A 19,025-nucleotide genomic window follows, 5' to 3' on the forward strand; every position below is an offset into this window, starting at 1 on the left:
CTGAGCCAGCTCCATTGTAGGTTTGACGAGCCTCGTCCTGCTTTTTGTTCGTGTTGATGGGCCTTGCCAAAGTTCGTTATCAAGGTGTCGTTTTGCAATCAGTTTCTCCCCAAAGGAGATTTCGGCCAGCCCCAAGAAGGGGTTTTTCTGTACATTTTATATTTTATATCCTTGCAAACACATTTGTCACATTTATACAATTTTCGAATTTTTAATACATATGGTAATTTATTACAGGTGTTGATTGCAGATGTGGGTAAGTGGTAAGTGTCTGACCTGCTGTTTCACCCCATCTGCCTTCTGTAAGAAATGTTATTGCTTGCAGGATGATATTTAGCTTTAATCAAAGGAGGCTGTTGCCTAGAGCAGTGAATTTCCTGCATATGGGCAGCCAGGACCCCAGCACCTCTCTCCTCCTGGCAATCCATGGCTGTACTTGCTGCTGGCTAATGGCAAAGTGTTTCCACCCTGCAGTGCCACAAGGGTGGGACCAATTCCCTGGCAACAACAGACCCAGTAAATCCATTATTTGGAGAAGGGGGAAGTATCTCTGAAGATTTGCTTATGCTTCTCCAAATTCCTCAGCTGGCTCTAGTAAATTAGATATGTGGAAATCATTGCTGTGTCTCAAAAATGAAATTGCAATCACCTATTACAAAAGATCACTTTCAATTTCAGATGGCCTTAAGCTCCTTATGTCTCTGGGCATGTGCTAACTAATGCCACTGTTTAGCAGCCCTGCTTGCAATATATATTTTGTAAATTATTTCTGCCTAAATTTCCCCAAACAAATTTAGTTTGCTGTTTAAATGAATCTCAAATACAGTCCCAGGGTTTGCTTTCAACAAGCAGTTGTCTGAACAAAACATAGTGCTCATAAATATTTGCTGAAAGCAAACAGCTGGGGCAAAATTCTGGGCTTTAAGTGGCTGAAATGGCTCTGAATATATTTGTTCTTTGCTCACTGTGATTATTCATCACTCTTCATCTTGAAAGGAGAATGAAGCTGAAATTATACGCAGTGCTGCTAAGTAAGAAAAACAAAAGCTTTGTTAGAGAAACTGGGTGTTACTTGTCTTTGGGTCAGATCCCCTTCACTGCTTGTATTTATTTTTTCACTGAAGCAGTCATTTCAGGAAATACATCTTGCTCATGCTGTGTGCAAGTTTGTGGGATTGTTTTTTCCTAGTATCACTGTCACAATCATTTACTGATGAGCTAATACCAGAATCCACGGACTTTTGATCTTCTCTGTGGAATCTAAGATAAATTGGTGCATTATCACATACCCTGTCACTGATGTCAGAATCCAGTAGTTACTGATCACTAAAGGTTGGCTGACGTTTACACTGGAGTTTCCATGGGTATTCAAGTGCTGTGCCATCAGAAAAGAGACTTTTGCTGAAGTGACAGCTGCTATCTGCTACATGCAGCTGATCCCATCTGGATTTCCAGCTCGTTCTGACCCTGCCTACAACAAGAAAAGCATTGCCTGGAAAATGCAATGGGTAAATGTACAGTGAGGGAACATGGGATATTAAGGATTTGATTTTAGCCAGCTGCTTTTATTGCCCATATGCCAAAGAATAAGATTTGCCTTAATTCATGAATTTATAAATTGGTCTACCAATTTAATTTTGAGACACTGTCTGGTTACTAGGAGGGACTAGAGTATTAACACTGAGAAATGACTGTGCTATGAACAACCTAGAGTTTCATCAAAACCTCTGTGAAAGCAATCATCTGATGGTAAAGTTTGGACACTAAATTGCAGACGATATGTTTTACGAAGATGTTTGTACCAATGTCAAGAGAAATTTCCCAAATGCCAAACCTTTCCAGTGTGTAGCAGATACAGGATTGACTGTGCTGAGTTTCCCAGTATGCTGGAGAAGGTGTGAAAATGGTGTGTTAAAGTTTTCAAAGCCATTCCACGACATGTTCCCAGTGGCAGAGCCAGTGAACAGCTGACACAGGCAGGGTGCAGCGTGCTCAGCATGAAATGCACGTGCCATGTGATGTTCTCCAGTGCTTTTGAAGAGGAAGAGATGGTTCCAGTCTTAACTTTTAGGTATCCTGCATTCCTTGGGAGATGTAAGCAATTACAGTGTCCAGTTTTAAATCACTTGTGTCTGCAAATACTTCCTGAGATGCTCAAATGCAAGCAAAGTCTACAATTAAATTAGGTAGTAATTTATTTCTATTAATTAGATTTTGTTCAAATCTCCTTTCCATTTTTGCTGGCTTCTGTATATATTTTCCTGTTTAAATACTTAAGCTAGTTGATCTGTTTTTGGAAATGCTGTTCTTTTGTACATGGATAATTAAAAGTATGTTATCACCACATTCTTGTATATTTAGTTGCTGTCTCTTAAAGTCTGGTCCCTGCTATACACCCCTCCCTCTACTCAGTGGAGTAAATTACAGGTCCCCTCTTGGAGGACAAATATGTGTGGACCAGGTAATAGAAGGAAAGGAAACAGTTTTCAGAAGAATAACACACTGTTCTAAATTTGTAGGCAATAAATCTTAATTACACCAAAGTAGCTTTAGATATGAAATAAAATTTCTATTAAATTTTTATGCAGTAAATCTTGTGAGTAACAAGATAAAATTCAAGTTCAGTTCCTGCAGGAGCCCCAAGGCTCCATGGGAAGCCTTACAGATATCTGCTGCAGGATGTGCTGGTAAGGCCCATTTGTTAACCCACCCTTTGGAAATAGAGAATGTATTTTTCCAATGAGTGAAGAAATACCAGTCTTTGTTCTGCCCTCATTTGGAACTGTACAAATGTGTTTGCAGAGGATTGTGCTGGATGTTTTAAGTCTGTTCTGCTTTTTCTCAAAGGTGATCAAAATTAGCATTAAGGCCACCGAACTCGTTTTCACAATATAGATCATGTAGTTTCTGTAAATCAGTACTCAGTTTCTGTATTCTCTTAGTTTTTATGTTGTTGGGTTTGTTTTTCTTTAATGAAACTGCTACAATTTTGGCTCTTTCCTGATATTTAATATTTTTCATTGAAAGAAATTATTGTAGAATATTTGTTTCTAGAATATCTATCTATCTATCTATCTATCTATCTATCTATCTATCTATCTATCTATCTATCTATCTATCTATCTACCTATCTATCTACCTATCTATCTACCTATCTATCTACCTATCTATCTACCTATCTATCTATCTACCTATCTACCTATCTACCTATCTACCTATCTACCTACCTACTTATCATAACAATCTTTGTTTTTAAAAAAATGGTACCTTGCAGGTAGTACCAGTCCCCAACATAAATTCTCCTTAGTCATGCTGCTGTGTTTCTGTCTTGGCTGCTCGAAAGAAGACAGTGCAATCAGAAATACTAAATGTCTAGGGTTATAGCAAAAGTATATAAATGCTTTGAGTATTTGTCCAACATAAAACTGTTTAGATATATTTTATTACTATTGCATAATATACCTATATTTAAGCTTCCTGAAATGAGTACTTAAACTAGAATTTTTCTTTCCAGTATGAAATAGTCTGAGGAAAATTGCCTGGTAAGGTTAGATAATATATCCTTGTTATAGAACTTCAGTCCAATAGGCTTTATCAAAATACAGTAAATGATGAAGTATAAACAAAAACAAAACAATTTTGCTTGAGTGATTGGAGCCTATATAAAAGAGGAAAGCAGGGAAGATTAGTTTCATAAGATTGGTTTGAAAAAACTTAAAGCAAGCTAAAATTTCTGGGTTACAAGCACATGGGGAGATCATGGGACCCTGGATAGCTGAAGATATAACCTTGTGTGTGTAATGCAGTATTTATAATTGATGTGAAAATGGTTTGCATCCCTTTACCTGCCCTTGTTATACAAGTAAGATGAAAATAAATTGTGCATGGCTTACACTCTTCATTGTCAGGATAAACATTTCTTGGAGCTGTTTAAAGCTCCAATCTAAAAGCATATCGTCATGGGGCTTGAGCATAAATTGGCAAAATCTGTTCCTATGATTAAATGATAAGTCTAAAACCACCTCATAAATAGAATGCCTTGTGAAGGAAGCCAGTAAGAATGAAAATAGTTTGTTTTATATTAAAGATATAATAGATAAGAAGCCACAGAAATCTGGGTAGAGAGCACAGAAGCTAAATCACAGAGATTATTTTTGTATTGGAATAGACACCACATGATATCATGCAGACTCCTTGTTTAAGAGCACCCTCCTTCTACAAAAAGATGAGAATTTCAATATAGTTGTGTGTTATCGATGCTCCAAATAGAGCTTATTATTAGCAGCTGCAAATTGGCAAAGTGTGTCAGTGTGCAGTGACCCTGGGAATGAAACTGTGCATCCCTGGTACCTGCAGTATCCAAGGGCTGGTCCATCATCAGCTCACAAACTGAACTTCTGAAGAAGTTCAAATTACTCTTCTGCATCAGAAATCTCTGCCTTAAGGATCTTATGGTTGTTTGTAATTCTCAAGGATAAACTGTGTATCTGATCTTTTGAAATGCTGCTGTGCCTGGTCAATGATTCCTTGAACTAATTCTGTTGTAATTAGTGAAGACACTATCTAATCCCTTTTTACCACAGTCTGCAAGCTGGCTCGTATCTTCTGTGCCACCGAGCCAAATCCTCAGACAGCCAGAGCCTTTCACATTGTAACTTCTTATGGAGATAAACATAGCCCAAAATTCCACAGTTTTAAAGTAAAAATGTCCTTCTGTTGGGGAGCCAGGTGGCAGCAGGAGAGTGATGCACAGGAGTTCCACAGGTGGAACTAAGGGGAAAGGGTGTTTTGAGCCTTTGCTGGGCTCCTCTGTAACCAAGAACAAAAAGGGAGGAAATGACTGATCTGATGCTGTGATCTAATCCTAGAATAGAAGCTATACAAGAGCTTCTGTTTTTGAGCAAGATTTCTTTAGTTAATTTTGGGTGCATGCTGGGGTCAGGATTTGGGCTCTTGTCACTTATTTTTTGAAGCATCTGCAGAGAAAAGCAACACGTGCTCCACTGTGCTATTCTCAACTTGCTGGCTTTGCTGTCGGGCTAATGAGCCTGTCACATGAGGCTGCATTCCAAATGGTAAGAATTATTTGGATGAACTAGTACCAGAATGTGTAAGAAAAAAAAGTTGTATTCTATTTTTAATGTAAAAGGGAAAAAATTACCCAGCAAGATCCAGCAGCATCTGCTGCTTTCAGGTTATTGCAGTCACAGGCCTCTGGACTTTGTGGCAGAGAAATGGGCCTTGGTGCAATTAGAAGATAATTTTGGGATCTGAAAACCTGCACTTTCTAGACCCTTTACCTGATGGACTTTGAAGCTCACACTTTCTAGAGCATTTATTCAAATACATGCCAGCTCAGTGGGCATGCAGCACATTCCTGAAATGACATCCATTCTGGTACTGGGTGCTGCCTGCATGGCAGCAGTGATGCTTCCAACCCTTGTTATGTTTGCCTCAGATTTGGGATATATAGTACAGCAAAAACTAGAGATTTCTCAGCAATCATTGGCCTGAGAACTTGGTTAAAATGGGGCTGAACATGTTTTACTTGTTAGATAGAATGTAGGGAACTGCAGGTAGATTGGGTTTTTTAGTAAGGAATTTTGAGACTATTGCATTTTGACTTTTATTCTAATAGAGGAGTAAAGCTATATGTCTGTGGTTCCCAAGATCAAATACTCACTCTTGAAGACATAGGTAAAAAGATTAGTTAGTTAACATGGCAGTAATTTTAAGGATCATTTACTATGTTTTGTTACTCATTTTAGAGTATCACAAGGAAGTGACTGAAAAGAGATGTGTCTGGTTGAGAAATGAAAAATACAGTGTAATAAATATAAAAGGTCAAATGGTCAGAGGAATAAAGTTTGAAAGCCTCTGAGATTTTTTTGCAAGAGAAATTCCCTCCAAGAATAATGAATGTTGATCTTTTATCATGGGTAACCTGACCTAGGTGAGTGCAGAATTGAATGGAATCATTCTTAGAGCATCTCCTCTGGGCAGCTGGAGGCTCCCCCAGCCACACACGAGTGCAAGTGGCTGTAGCAGACAGGGCTGGTGGTGGAAGCAAACCAACACTGCCAGGTTAAGAGAAGTGCATATAAATGGTGAGGGAGCAAATAAAACACGTGAAAGGGAACGAGGCCATTGCTTGGGATGGAAACCACAGCAGCCATCCTAGAGGCAGCCTCAGTAACAGCAGTTTGCAGCAGTGCTTATCAGGACCAGGGTAACTGTTCAGGCAGCTTCAGCAGAGAAGTTAATCTCCAGAGGGAAAAACCTTTGCCAAAACATCAAAAGAAGCCTTGAGTTAGTTTTGAAGGCAAAAAGAAAGTCAAGGGGCAGCTGAATCTCCAGCCCAGCAAGTCCTGAGACTCACTTGTAATCAGCTTCCGTGCTAAAGAGATGTTGGCACTCCTTGTCCTCTCATTATCAGGAACCTCTGTTTTCTACAGCTCCGCCTGATGCAGATTTGTTTTGAAAGTGCAGAGCAGTCAGTGGATGTGGGCCATTACAGGCAGTGGTTAATTCTCCCCTGGTTTTGATAAGCCTTTCTGCTTCTGAACCTTCAGCTTGCAGGTGAGGTTCCTGTGTAACCTTTTCTCAGCACCCTTCAGGGCTGGAAACTGGTAAGGAGGGAACTGAGTTTCTCAACTAATTACATCAGTCTCGGTAAAACATTTCAAGAACTGCCCCAAATATTTCAGGACTCCAGGTAAAACTGAAATGACTGAGATGACATGCTGGGAAAGGAATTGCAATGACAGAGATCAGTATGGCAAAATTGGGAACAGTGGTGTACTGAGAGCTGTATTAGCCTCACCATATGCAAATACATTTCCAAGCACCAAACTGTATTTTAGGTCAAAGAACGTTTAAAAGGAAGAAAATTAAGGTCTTTAAACAAACATGAAGTTTTGACATTAGTTGATAATTTCTGATAGCAGATATGTCTTTCTCTGCAAATAGGAAGTATTCTCAGTTATCCACTGTGCTGCTGAATACCAACAAGTATTACTGCTAAGGTAATAAGTAAACTCTATTTTAAGTAATAAGGATGTTCTTGCATTTAAAACATGTATTTCTTTAATAATGATATCAATCTGGAAAGCAGTTCTCAAAACTCTGCTACCAAAATTCAAACGTTCTTGTGGGCAGCAGTCATAGAAAAGAGTTGCTTCTAAAAAGAGGAAAAGTTTGGGAACCCCTTTTATTTGTCACAATTTCTTCAGCAAGCAGAAAAATCTTCTGTGAGTTTGAAAAGTGTTCTGTGGGGCTGTGGTGGAGCTTTGGGGGGCTTAGGGGAGCAGTGGGCTTGCAGGACACCTGGAGCTTCCTTGTACCTGTTGGGAGGCAGGTGAGCACTGGTGAGCTCAGATGAGCACAGGTGAGCTCAGGTGTGTGGTGGTGTGTTTTTATTGTTAATGTTTTAAGTGTTTATACCAGTCAAATGCAGGTGAGCACAGGTGAGTGCAGGTGTGTGCATGTGAGTGCAGGTGAGCACATCCTGCTGCCGTGCAGTGCCTGCCGAGGCTCCTGTGCCCTGCTGGGGCCACGGGGGCCTCATGCCCTGGTGGGGGCTGCTGGCTGTGCCCCCTGCCCGCAGAGCAGACCCCAGCCAGGCTGAGGGTGCAGAGTTCTCTTGTGCCAAACGTGGCCAGGAAAGGGGTTTTGATCCCAGCCCTTTGTCTCCTGGCCTTTGGGAGCAGGAATTGATGGAATTCCCATCATTCCAGCACGCAGCACCACTGTTCATAGTCCCTCTTACCATGTTTTATTAAAGCAGCAAGTGGGAAAGGAGCTCTTCTGACAGAAAGGAAAAGTGTTTAATACAGGGGAATACATTTAATATGTTTCCCTTTCATTAAACTGGAATAGAATTCACTCCTTTACGGATGCGAGGCACCACATTTTATTAAGAGTAAGGTACTTTATGCATGGGGAGCAGTTAATGATTGGGAAGTTTTGTTTTTATGAAACTTTAATTGCTTCTTGTATAAAAAGTTTTATACAGGAAATAGAAGGATTTGAAAGAAACAGGTCTCTGGGAGGCTGAGACATTAATGGTGATCCAAGGGAAGGCAGCATGAATTTGGGAACAAGCACTGAGCACCAAGTAGTAAATTTTGCACTCTCTTGCTTTGGGGTCAGTCCTGTCCCAGCTGAGCTGACTGCAGCCTCTGGGGCTTTGGGGTCAGTCCTGTCCCAGCTGAGCTGACTGCAGCCTCTGGGGCTTTGGGGTCAGTCCTGTCCCAGCTGCCTGTGCTGTCCCACTGTGCACCTGCATCTTGGTGTTGGAAACTGCACTGCCTGAGAGACCTCTTGCTGTTAAAAAGCAGTTCACTTGCACCTTTAATGATGAGTTTCTTGGTGTCTGATCCATCAACAAAACATTTCACTGACTGACTGTTTATCCTTGCATGATTCTACAAAGGGCTTGCCTGTAGCAACACCAGCAACAAAAAACCCTTCCATGGAGTCTAGTCTTTGGATCTAGCAGAAATATTCAAGGATTTCAGCAAAAGGTTAGTGTTTAACCAGGAAAGCTTTTTTATGGTGTTTTTATGTGACAGAATATACTGAACTTGAAACAATCAGCTTTTCTTTTGAATGAGAATTTTGGCCTTATAATGAAACTGGGAAAAGGAAATCCTTCTCAAACAGGAACCAAGAAGAATTACAGACTGCTTTCAAAGTTTTGTGTATTTTACAGCAGGAAAAATGTTCTTACTTTTTGGAGGTTCTGTTTATTATTAGGATAATAATGGCTTATTTAAAAATATTAATACAGTTGGATTTTGTCATGCATTCAGGTCCATTTTTGCAAACAGTATTTGGTACTCACAAAGGCACATCTTGAGGTGATTGGCCATTCTCTGGAGAGCAATGCAAAAAGATGAGGAACATCCAAAATACGAGCAGGAGAGACAGGTGCCACTAACACCTGACAGAGGAAAACTGAGTGGCTGAAAGAGTGCCTGTGAAAAACACATATGCTCTGCCTTGCCTGATGAAGTGAGTTTGGAATTAAAAGACTGCAGAGCTTTATATGGATTGATGCTGCTCTTTGCTGTAATTTCCAACTCCTCTTTCATAAAATTAATAGCTGGAGCTTTATCTAATATTCTTCTTCATGGAAAAAAAAAAAAATCCCCCAAACTATAACCAGCAGCCACCCTTGTTTTGGTCTTTGCATGCATCTGCTTGGGGAAAGAATGTCTCATGCTGGAAAAGCAAGGGGGTGAGCAGAGGCAACCTGGAGGGAAATGTTATAAGCTTAATTAATCCACAAGTGGCATGAGTTTGGCAGTCTGTGATTTCACAGGTCTGGTTTCAAGTACCTAAAGCCACCCCATGGCTTTGTGCATCTGTCAGGTCTGCTCTGCAGTTTGGGTCTAAGCGAGGGGCAATGTGAGGGAGCAGAGCTGGACAGGCTGTTTAATGTGTGGGTGGTCTGCAGGGAGCACCTGTGTGTGCAGCTGTGGCTCATGGAAACAGATTGCCAAGGGGAAGTTCAAATTCTGGGTGATGCTTAAATCACTGTTTGTAAATAGCGAAGCTCAGAGTGTGCAGTTCTGCAGCCATGGAGAATGAGGTGCAGTAACCAGCAATCAGATGTGATTGCACAAAAACACAAATAGCAGCTTGTTCCCGAGGCTTGGCTCTTTTACACCATCACACACTGTGCTGGACTTCATGAACAAAGCACTTGAGGGAGATCTGACATAAAAGGATATTTCTTACAAGTGGTGACCAACTTAGGGCCAAAAGTGAAATTTATCCATAAATTGGAGGGACAAACAATAGGATGTAGTGTCTGATAAACCAGCTGGCTGCCATTATAGGTGAAATTTCATTAAAAGGTATAAAGCAAAGCTCATTACCTGTTCCCCAGGCAGAGCACAGGCACAGCTGCTACAGCAGCACAGAAGTGAATAACAACCCAGAGGAGAAGCCTGCTGTTTGCACACAGGGCTGGGAGCCCTTCACAACTGGGAACTGCACAGCACGGGTAAGGACTGGGTATAGTGTGTGAGCTCTACAGAAAATGGCATTTTCCTGGATAATTTGCAAACAATCTGATATTCTTTGGGATAGCTGGGAATCTTGGACTTCACTGGAAGGGTTTGGAAGCCCTCTCAGAGAAAGGTCTTGGGGCTGGACTCTCTGGACTCAGGGCTTCAGACAATGTTGTCTGTATGGTGTTGACAATATTTAATTCTAAATTAAAAAAACCCAAAAAACAACAACCAAACAGCTTTAGATGTTGCAGTTTTATTTTCAGCTGCAGTAAGTGCATTGTACCACAGTAGCAGAGCAATCAGATGTTTGATGCTAACCAGGACATGATGTTGGCTTTATGAACTAGTAGTTTCAGTATTCAATGAGATATTAATAACCTCTCCAGCAGAATTACCCACTCAGCAAAGCAGATGACTGATAGTGACAGGGGCCACCAAGGCTGGAGAGCTGACTAGCTCATCCTATGGCCCTGGATGGGGACCAAGGAAGAGATTTGGTTCCCAGCTCTGCTCCCAGGACAATGTGATTTCAGGGAGGTTGGTTTGCATTATTTTGTCATAAAGTCCCTGTCTGTGTAAGGTGGGTTGATGCAGCAGGTGAGCAGAGAGTTCAGTAGCAAGGCAGAAGGATGTGTTTAGTACAAGTCTCTGGTGCATATACACAGTTTTGTTCTAGAAATTAATCCCAGGGAGCTTCCTCAAGCATTCTGAAATCATAGTATCTGCTGACTTCTGTTGCACACTTGCTTTGTTTTCAGCTTTATATTCTTAGCTTGTCTGGATGGTTTCATTTTTGTGAATATACCAAATGTTTAAGGTGTAGTTTCATGTAGCATTTCTTCTCTTGCTGTGTGAGGATTTGTCTCAGTGGATACATTTTGGTGAAGGAAAGTGATGCTTTTCAGTAGAAAAAGATTATTTTGTCAACAGATCTACTCACTCTTATTTCAAAGAATATTTCTGATACACCTTTTGTCAGGCAGACAAAGAGCACCTTATTGCTTTAGTATTCAGTATTTAGTATTCTACTTTGTACCTTTTATTTCAATAGCTACCCTAATTTATAGCAGATGAGCATGTGACCTATAATTAATTTTAGTTTTAATACTACTGATGGACAATATAAAATCTGTAAGGGCTTACATGTAAACAGCTTTGTGCAAAGGAACTATGAGTAATAGAAAAGGGCAAATAGAACGAAAGTTTACCTGTTCATTTCCTCTTTACTCATATTGCAGTGTTTCTAAATGTGGAAGTCTCTTTAAATCTATTTGTGGATCACTGAGGATGATTATTTGGGTTCTAAACATTGATGTTCAGATTTTCAGACATTTTCTTAGTGTTTCTCTATTGCAGCTGACCTTTAGTATTAATTTTTCTTCATTCAAAATTTCCATGATATTTGTCTGAAAATGCCAGATTCAGGAACTTACAAAATCAGTAACTGTTTGCTTTGCTTTTCATTAGTGGTCTGATTGGTAAGTCCTATTTCACAGAAGCCCTGCTTATGTAGAAATACCTGGAGTAGACTCATCAGGAAATAATATTATGTATATTTTAAATAACACTAAGGGGAAAAAATCTGGTTATTGGATGTTTGGATCTGAGATTTTTTGCTAATTGCTAGAAAACCACACCTGTGTATGTAAATTATGTTGCTGGCTTCTTTTCAGCCTACTTAAAAAATTTGTCCCTCCTCCTTTTATGATTTTATGCTTCAAAGAAACCATTAAAAAAAAGAAAAAGGGAGCTGGTAGTGGTTACTTTGATTTTTCATAGGCCAGACAAGGAGCCCATGTGTATTTCCTAAGTGGTCTCATAAATATCTCTGGTGTACTCCAGAGTCCACAGGGGTAGGGATGATTATGAAGAGATGATGATGCCTCATCAGTGTCATTCAAATTATGCACAAGAGACACAATACTGCTGAATCATTAGGCCAGTTTCCATCCAGTTCTGCTCTGTAAAGGTGTATATAAATGTATCACTTGGTGCACTATTAGAAGACCTGGACGTGGTTCCCTCTGGTGCAGTAAAATTCTGTATGACCTTGGTTGAGAGGTGGGCCATGCTTTTTCCACAGTAATTTGTTATTTTTGCATGTCCAAATTATCTCAGCAAATCCATTTTGTTCTCTTTAATTAATTTTTTAGGAATGCTGATAACCTTCAGCTCATAGTGATTCAGTGGGACTTGTGTGTAATTGGTGCTTCTTGTAGATGAGCTCTGTTAGCTCCAGCTGGGCTCTCAAACATGGCAAACACAGGAGCACTGCAAAAATCAGAAGCCAGTTTGGAAATGCTGGTCCTCAGTGCTCAGTGAGCTATTCCCAAAAAAACAAAGCTGGGATAATAATTCCTTTGCCAATGCTGTCAGAGCTGTGAGAGAAGAAAGCTGCCATAAATGAGCATTGTTTGTTACTGAAGGAGGGTGATGGTTTCTGTGCTCAGAATGCAGTTGTGACTGGTGCATCATTCCCAAGTTTGTTACCAAATCCCACCCGTGGTCCTTCTCCACACCCTTTGGAATCAGATCTCAGTGGGCTGAAGTGGGTCATGACAAACATCTTTAGTTTGATGGAAGAAACAAAGGTTTCACTTTTGTTGTCGTGTTTAACAAATATTGGTGAGAGGAAAGTGGGATTCAAATGCAAGAATTTAATTTTTTTTCCTGCTGGGGCTCCTGGGTGGGAGCTCCTTTCTGAAAGGGTGTGCAGCACTTTGGGAGTGCAGGCTCTGATACCTCCCTTAAGGTTCAACAGTGCTGCCCTGTGTATGTCCTTAATTGTCTTCATAAAATGCTGAACTGTTTTCCTTCTGGCATCCAGGAACCACTAGCTGGGCATCATTTCTAGAGATCACATTTCAGGAAAGGACAATCAGATTTTTCACAGCACAGAGAGGTTTGGCTTCTTCCTCCCACTGTGATGGGGGAAAAAATAATCACTTTTTAATTCCCCATGTCTCATCAAACTCAGGCATTTACTGGGGTAAGGCAGTTGTTCAGAAATTATGCTAAAAGTATCATGAAGAAGGGCTAAGCTTTAATTGAAGTTTTGCTGTTATCTACAACAAGGGAATAGCAGCATAATTAGCTGGTTTGACAGGAGATATTCTGTATATGCACCTGAAGGGGGCACAGGGAATGTCATCTCCTAATACTCCCATCAGAAAGGAATGCTGTTTAAACAGAAAAAAAAGTGTCCCTTGAGCAAGTGCAAGTAAAAAAAAAAAGAGTTGCAAGTGCAGGTAAAAAAAGACAGGGGAATTCCAGGAGGCTTCTGCTGGCTTAGGCAGGAGGTAGGGGCTGAAGGGAAGCACAGCCAAGGCTGGGATGTGTTCAGCCCATTCCTCCCAGCAAAGCTCAGTGTGTGTGAGCAGGAAGCCCGGGGTGTCCATGTCCTTGGAGAGTCAGGCAGGCTGGGACATCCCAGGGGATGGAGTCTGGTACCACAGGGCTCTGTGGAGAGTGTCAGGTCATGGCTGTGTGAGACCCAGAGAGCTGAGGTGGAAAGGGAGGAGGATGTGCAGGGAGCAGCTCTGCAGTACGATATGGAAGCAAGTGTTTGGAAGGTCTGGAGCAAATTTTTAGTTTTTCTGTAGAGAAATGAGTGAGCCACCTTGAAATCTGCCCCATCTTCTAATGATGTAAAAACTTGTTCTGTGTGGTTCTGTCTCTCCTGTTCGAAATACACACAGAAATATAGAAAGTCCTGCAAGATTTAGATAATTAAAATGTCTGTTAAAAAATGCCAGGGATGCAATGGAAAGCAACAGCACAACTGAGGAATGCCCATCTGAATTATCATTTTGAGTTTGGTATTGAATATGTTGTTGGGCTATGGAAGTGATTGATAGACAAGTGTCTTGGACTGACAAGCTGATATTTATATTGTTGATTGCTGCTCTCTCCCCTCAGCTGATGTTGTATTCCTTGAATATTTCTAGGTCACAAGGAAAAATAAAAAATACATTCACTCCTCTTTTGTTTCCAATTGATATAATTGATTTTTGAGCATGACCTCCCCTGGGAAGCAAACCTTACTGTTTAAAATGTGAAGTAGAGCCATGCAGGTGTGTTTTACTCTCTGGTCAAGGTGGTGAGAGGGCACACAGAACGATATGTATTCAAAAAATCACAGTAGTTGGAAAACTCATTATTTTGAGGAACCTCTGAACAAGGCTGCCTTTCTCAGCAACACCTGTGAATGCATATGAGCTGATGGGTGGATCCCCTAAATCAGTATTTCCTGTTGAGAAGTCTTTTGTTGCTGATGACATTGAGATAGGATCATGCTGAGTTATGGTAACAATTAAGAGGTTGTACTACTGAAGCCTGTTTTCACCAGAGTCCCCTTGGATCAAAGCACTTTCATATCTTTCAGCTTCTGTATCCCAGAAGACTTTGATCATAGAGAAGGGATTTAGTGTGATAAATTTAGCAAAGAATGAAAAATGCTGTAAGACTTCTGAACAGCAAGTAATGACTTTAGCCAGGATCTTGTGTAATTGGAAGGATTTATCCTGCCTATAGGATACAAAGGCCACAAAATCTTTTATTTTCCTGTTTATTGCCCCTGTCACTTACTGCCTTAAGTTCTGATGTGATGATCTGCCCTTTAAAATGGGAATATTTATGAAAGTGAAGCTTTTTTTCCCCTTTACCAGGAGTTATTTCCTGCAAGTGGGTAACCAAAGGGGTGGCTGGTCTGATAAACAGACTGTAGCATGGACACAAAGGGCTGTGATAACATGGAACATGTTTTTGGTGTTGTGGCTTGGGTTTTTTCTTCCCCCAGGTTTAGGCAATGGAGGAGAGGAAATAAAGCCAATGGAGAATTAAGGATGTCTCATCCTTTGAAGATCTGAAGAAAATGTTAAAAATCTCTAACAGCAAAAACACTGATCTTCAGAAGCAGCTTGAGGTAGGAATAAAAGTCCTACCAGAAGGGCTCAGCACTCTCCAGAGAAGGCAATAAACTTTCCTGGGGTGTGGAAATCTGCATTCTTTCAACTGCCTCAGAAATGCTTTATGAAGACACCACCTCAGTTTGGTCCTTTGGGATTGTCTGGAGCCTCTTTGCTTTTATCAGCCAGTTACTGTCACTAGGAGAGCAACTTTACCCTTGAACACTTTTGCAAACAAAGTGTGCTGAAGTGTGGCTGTACCACAGCTGCAGCACGGCTTGGGCTGTGCAGCCACTGCAGATGAAGATGTGACCATGGTGTGGAGATGCCTGCTCAGTGTTTGGTTGGTAAGTGTCAGAAAACAGCTTAGTCAGACAATTCTCTGTCCCATTTTGGGTCTCTGGAGGAGGACACTACAGCATTATTTATGGGCTCTTCCACCACTTGCATACTCGCTTGTATGTAATTGATGGATTAAGTACAGTAAGTGTTGCTGCCTGTTCAGCTTGTGAGCACACAGCTTAATCAGCCACAGTTTTAAACTGTCATTCTGTGCTCGAAGATTGAGTTTTTCCATTTCAAAAAACACAAAGTATAAAATCAGTATTTATTATTTAAATTGATTTCTATTTTCATTTTTAAAATAGAGTCTGGAATTTGGAGGTGTTATTTTAAGTTTATTAGAACTTTATGCCTGTAGTAGTTTATTTAGTACCAAAAGAATTACACTAACATAGAATCTGTTCTTGTGAAGTGTATATTTTATTCTTGTAAACATGTTCCCCTTTTGAAAACAAACACAATCAAAAGATACAAGACCTTTACAAGGAATAAAACAGATCCTTTGTATTAATGCTGTGTCCTGAATAGCTTTTTCATTGAAACTATACACTCAAATGCTAAAGATTTCCACCTTCCTGGCCTCCTGAAGGATTAGCTTGAGCATGGCTTTGAAGGGCAGTGAGACTGTGGTAGTTTACTGAAGAGCTCTCTGTAGCAGATGTTGTGCTTCCATTTTGTGTTCTGCCTTTTCTCATGGACTGTGCTGCACAGAAAATCTTCACATCAATGATCCAGTGGTGTCAAAGTCTGACAGAGCTTTCTGTAGGTACCAGGTAACCCCCAATTTCAGTGCAGGCTGGCAGATGAATGGATGGAGAGAAACCCTGCCAGAAATAACTTGAAGGTAGATGAGCTGGAAATGTGTACTTGCAGCCCAGAAAAACAATGGTATCCTAGGCTGCATGAAAGGAAGCATGGCCAGCATGTTGAGGGAGATGCCCCTGCATCCCTGGAAGTGTCCAAGGCCTGGCTGGACAGAGCTTTGAGCAGCCTGCTCCAGTGGAAGGTGTCCCTGCCTGTGGCAGAGGGGTTGGAATGAGGTGATCTGTAAGGTCTCTTCCAATCCAAACCTCACCAGGACTTCTTGAAAGCTAAATAACATCACCTTCTTTGTTTAAGCTTTGGACCAGACTGTCTTCAACACAGACAGTGAACACAAATTAGTGTTTCTAATTCCTGGTGAAGCTGCAGAAAGTCCCATAGGTGAACTTGACAAGTCTTGTTGAACGTGATTGTTGTGTTCTCCTGTGTTTTATGTAAATCTTTTTCACGAACAATTTTTGCCTCCAGAAATTCACTGTGTTCTGTTTTAGTCTCATTTTTCTTTAAAAAAGTCCAAGGCTGACCTCCTGCCAGGTGCTGTTATTTCAGTTATCAATCTCACTTCCTGTTCCTTTTCCAAGACATTTCCCAGAGTCCTGCCATTCAAAATGAAGAAAGAATCAAAAGACAAAGCATTTTCCTTCCTCACTGATCATCCAGGGGACTGTGTGTCTGTTAAGTGTTAAGTGAAAGTCAGTGACATCTGTGTCTTAATTATAGCAGACAGTTGGAGCTGGATATACCCACAAGGCTTTAACATAATAGAGGCAGCCTGAAGAAGTGGTATCAACAGGCTCATTAGTAACCATGGAAAGAAGGTGTTATTTAGGGAATGTGTGATCCTACCATAAGACCAATTTGGGGCAAAAAACCAGGTGAATGATATGGAGATGAGCTGCCAGTGATTTATCAGAATTATTGTGCACATTGCAGTGGCATTAATGGTAGTGGCATAGCAGAGTGGGATGATGGTTGATTCACATTAGTGTCAAGTCAGGCAGTTAAAATCCTAAAAATGAAATGAGGAAGTCTAATTGCCTGTTCAGAATCAAATAACGTGCACTTTATTACCAAATTCTACCATTAACAGCCCAGAAAACCAATTGTGGCTGTCAGGAAAAGGGACAGCTGAATGATAAATGTGAGGAGGGAACCATCCAGCTGGGGACTGGGTACCTGGGATTGGGATGGTCCTGGTTCAGCAGCACTGCAGGAGCAGAGCTCAGGAGAGCAGCTGCTCATGCTAAACACACCTGAACATATCCTGGAGACTCCAGGAACAGAAGTCATGTGCAGGTTAAGGGTAAACTGCAGCTTCATGCAGTCAGTACTTGACAGAGATTTCCATGGAGATTTGAAAGAGAAAGGAAGCAGTGAAGCTTGGCCTGAGGAGGGTGGAGATCCTGTGACTAAGATGCAGACAGGCAGAGGTTGAATAATCTTGCCCAAGGAGAGATTTTTCTACTGACTTTCAAATATTTAGAGCTTGACTTAAGAAACGGCCTCACAGCATATTTCAAACTGTGTTGATGGAACAAACCAGGTTCTGCCCCTGAGAGCTGGGCCTGTGCTCTGAGCCCTGCTGATTCACCCCCAGGTAACTGCACTCAGCTCAGCTGAAAACTCCAGTCAGCTCCACCAGGCTGTCTGTAGGTTTCCAAGAGGAAAGACCATTCAAGGGTGTAGAGTCCATGGTGCTTTTACTCTCCACTGATCTTTGCAGCAGCAGCACAGTCTGTGGTGGTCTCCCTCTAACACCATTCAGTGCCAGGGCTCGTGCACTGTCAGTCTGTGCCAAATGAGGTGCCTCAGCCAGGGCAGGGCTGCTCCTGCTGCTTCTGATCAGTGCAGGCATCCCAGGGCAATCCAGGGATTTCCTTCTGGGCCATGGGAAGCCACTAGCAGGTTCATATCACTTTGCTCTTGTTTAATTACATCCCAAGGAGAGGACTGAGCTGGCAGGACAGCTGAAGGCTGAGGTGACCCAGTAAGGACTCCAGGCATGAAGGTTTCTTTTTTAATATTTCATGCAACATCCTTGCAGCAACCTATGGCAGAAGGGCCCTTGGTTTCACTCAATGCACACATGCAATGTTTCTGTCCACAGCCACAGGAATATCCATTGCTGAGGCAGAATCTTCAAATGGGAATTGGCTTTTTGAGGTCCAGAAACACTTCCCACATGAGTTGATTAAGCCAGAGACCTCTTTTTATTCTCTTGGGCACACAGCATTTGTGTCTGTCAGTGAAACCCACAGCACTAATGAAGTCCACTGTGCTCTAAAGGGATATTTTGGCTCAGCCCCCCTGTGCCTTTCCAGCCTCTGCTCTGAAGGAGCCTGCAGTGATGTCTTGGGGAAGGTGCGATTGTAGGATTTATTGCTGATATCTTGTAGCCTGAGACTTTGGTGGCAGCTCTTTTGATCAGTGCTGAACAGCCACCAGTGGCTTGCAGTCATCTGGTTCCACATTTCTCATGGCTGCATGCACCTCTGGATGTGTGTGTTCATGAGAAGTCCAGTTAAAAATAAAGATAATAACAAATAAAACTGTAGTCACAGTTTAAAAAAAAAATGCAGGGATAATTTGGGCTGTTCTATTTCTATTGTACACAGAAGCTTAGGTGACTAAGGGCTTTATAATGTAATTAACACTTTCTACTTATAAGATTCATACTGTTTTTCCCATCTTATTTTCTTGTGTCTTCTATTTTTCTCAGCTTGCTTTCGATCTACCTTTCCAGCAGAGAAAAATAACTACTTGCTGCTAAATTAACACTCACAGATGGGTAATTTTTATAGGAATTCATTTTCATGGTCTAATTAATAATGCTTAAATTTCCACTAGTGCCTCCCGTAATCCTTTGACAAAGGGTGTCTTCAAAACCTCTGGAAGTTTTAACTTTCCAAGGAGAAAATGAAGTGAAGCTAGA

At 41.2% G+C, this 19,025-nt stretch overlaps 1 protein-coding gene across 4 annotated transcripts in view; it reads left to right on the forward strand.

Annotated features, from left to right (window-relative positions):
- Positions 1–19,025, forward strand: part of LOC111935982 (uncharacterized) — a 188,028-nt gene that overhangs the window by 74,808 nt on the left and 94,195 nt on the right. Inside the window, exons 1-4 of one of the 4 annotated variants that reach the window (XR_015277444.1) lie at positions 6,970–7,025; positions 8,435–8,525; positions 9,896–10,012; positions 14,821–15,276. The gene's annotated coding sequence lies outside the window, so the exon portion shown is untranslated. Of the gene's footprint in view, positions 1–6,969; positions 7,026–7,468; positions 7,497–8,434; positions 8,526–9,542; positions 10,013–14,820; positions 15,277–19,025 lie in introns of those variants that run through there. The other 3 variants (XR_015277442.1, XR_015277441.1, XR_015277443.1) reach the window with 3 other exon arrangements.

Source organism: Cyanistes caeruleus, chromosome 17 (assembly GCF_971803275.1).
Source record: "Cyanistes caeruleus chromosome 17, bCyaCae1.hap1.1, whole genome shotgun sequence".
In the NCBI taxonomy this organism is placed as follows: domain Eukaryota; kingdom Metazoa; phylum Chordata; class Aves; order Passeriformes; family Paridae; genus Cyanistes; species Cyanistes caeruleus.